The sequence below is a fragment of the Haliaeetus leucocephalus genome, unplaced genomic scaffold, assembly GCF_000737465.1.
Source record: "Haliaeetus leucocephalus isolate CR32 unplaced genomic scaffold, Haliaeetus_leucocephalus-4.0 Scaffold517, whole genome shotgun sequence".
In the NCBI taxonomy this organism is placed as follows: Eukaryota; Metazoa; Chordata; class Aves; order Accipitriformes; family Accipitridae; genus Haliaeetus; species Haliaeetus leucocephalus.
In genome coordinates, this window is record NW_010972953.1 from 8,525,755 (window position 1) to 8,528,668 (window position 2,914).

The following is a 2,914-nucleotide window of genomic DNA, read 5'->3' on the forward strand; positions in this document are numbered from 1 at the left end:
GTAAGAGTATGGGAAATTTATCCACTGATGGAAAGATACCAAAAACATCTCCGTTGGGATGTTTGTTGGCACATTGGGGTGAATTGCATGATGATTTGCGAAAAAGTCAGATGATTGAGTACTGTAATCATTGGTGGCCTCTGTATATATTAGAGGATCAGGAAAAGTGGCCCGTGAATGGGACACTGAATTATAACACCATTCTGCAGTTAATGTTGTTTTGTAGAAGAGAAGGGAAGTGGAGTGAAATACCATATGTGGATTTATTTTTTATTTAAGACAGAGACGGGATTGGCAGAATGAATGTAAGCTGACTAGTAGGGACAATTTGGTAATGGCTATGACTTCTGATAAGAAAGAAAAGAAATGTGGTTTGGCATGTGATGTTGGAAAAGAGTGCTTAAAGAAAATAACTGTCCCCAAAGAGGACGAAGGGCCAGAGTTAGATATATCCCCTCCCAGGAGAGGACTAAATTGGGGTCGAGAGCATAGAGAACAGATGGAAGAACCAGAAAGTAGTGGAATAGAGGATGTGGGGGAAGGACCGTCTGAAGTTGTAATTCATACCCCCATTTCTCGAAGGACCCGACAGCAGGTATAAACAATAGCTCCCCTGCGGCAGGGAGTCGGTAACGATGGGCCGGTGTATGTAAAAGTGCCCTTTTCAGTTACGGATTTGATGGCTTGGAAGCAGGCAGCTGGAGTATATAGAGAAGATCCTGAGAGAGTAGGCAGAGTGGTGGATACTATAATTAGAACACAGAATCCAGACTGGAATGATTTACAGGTGATTTTGGATAATTTGTTAGATGATACAGAAAAGCAGACGGTACTAAAGACTGGCAAAGCACAGGCAGAAGTGGCTGTACTGAGTGGGACATTAGAGCAGAATTTTCCGTCTGGGAATCCGCAGTGGGATCCGAATAACGGGGAACATAGAGAAAGGTTGACTCGGTATCAGAAATGGATTTTATATGGAGTTAAACATGCTATGCCTAAATCTTTGAATTGGTCTAAACTATATGAGGTGAGACAAGATAAGACTGAATCTCCCTCAGCATTTCTGGAAAGACTGAAGGAAGTTGCCAGAAAATATACTGATTTAAGGGTAGATACAGAGGAGGCTCAGATACAGTTGGCTTTGATTTTTATGGGACAATCGGCACCAGACATAAGAAAGAAACTTCAGAAGCTGGAGGGAGAGGATTCAAGGAGTCTGAATAAAATGTTGGAGGCAGCATGGAAAGTATATAATAACAGGGAAAAAGAGGAAAGGAAAACCAGAGAAAATAGATTACTGGCCGTAATGACAGGAACAGCAGGCAGAGGACGAGGTAGAGGAAGAGGATGAGGTGTCTGTGTCTGTGGACGGAGAGGATTTATGAATTTTAGCAATCGGAATTTTAACACCCCCTTAGGAGTGAATCAGTGTGCTTTGTGTAGGGAGGAAGGACACTGGAAAAGAGATTGTCCTAAAAAATGAGCAGTGTTCAGGAGGAAATATTCAGAAGGAGGTAGCCAGAATGATGGTTTTGGATGAATGAAGGGGACCGGAGGGGAACCCAGCTGAGCCTCTGGTTATAATTAAGCTGGGAGAAAAAGAAGTTAAGTTTTTAGTGGATACAGGAGCAACATTTTCGGTATTAAATACTTGTAAAGGAAAAATTGGAACAAAACCAGCAAATATAATAGGAGCAACAGGGAAAGAGGAAAACAGACCATTCCTGCAACCTCTGGATTTGAAATTTGGAAATAAAATAATTACACATGAATTTTTGTATGCAGCAGAATGTCCGATACCCTTGTTAGGAAGAGATTTGTTATCTAAATTAAATGCATAAATTGTTTTTGAGGAAGGAGAACTCTTTTTGAAAATACCCGAGTCAAAAACAGGAGAAATCCTGATGATACAAGAAAAAGTGGAGGAGCAGGAAATTCCACCACAGGTGGATTTTGCAGTGATCCCTACAGTATGGGAAACAGATATTCCTGGTAAATCAAAATTAGCAGCGCCTGTAAAAATAGATTTAAAAGAAGATGCAGGAACAGTAAAAATTAAACAATACCCAATCAAACCAGAAGTTAGGCAGGAGCTGAAGAAATTGATTGACAAATTTTTAGAGTACAAAATTTTGGAGGAATGTGAATCTGAATATAATACTCCTATTTTACCAGCCAGAAAACCCTCGGGTGAATACAGGTTAGTGCAAGATTTGAGAGCAGTGAATCAAATAGCCAAGGACATATATCCTGTGGTTGCAAATCCTTATACGTTGTTAACAGCGTTAAAGGAGACTCATCAGTGGTTTACAGTGCTTGATTTGAAAGATGCTTTCTTTTGCATACCCTTGGAGAAGGAAAGCAGAAAGTTGTTTGCTTTTGAATGGGAAAATCCACAAACTGGGCGAAAGATGCAGTTGACATGGACAAGACTACCCCAAGGATTTAAAAATAGCCCGACAATTTTTGGAAACCAGCTGGCAAAAGAGCTTGAAATCTGGAAACAGGACAAACGGAGGCCTGAACATTTACTTCTACAATATGTGGATGACATACTGATTGCTACAGAAGAAAGATTTACCTGCATACAGGTAACCATTGACCTCTTGAATTTCCTAGGACTAAATGGGTACAAGGTATCCAGGAAGAAAGCCCAAATAGCATGTCAGACTGTGATATATCTGGGCTTTGAGATTTCAAAAGGGCAGCGACAATTGGGAAAAGGTCGCAAAGAAACCATTTGTGGTATACCTGAGCCAAAAAATATCCATGAACTTAGAGCGTTCTTGGGAATGGCAGGGTGGGGTCGTCTTTGAATCATGAACTACGGATTAATAGCTAAACCGTTGTATGAGGCCCAAAAGAACTCTTCTTTTGTGTGGGGTCCAAAACAGCAAAGGGCCTTTACAGAGTT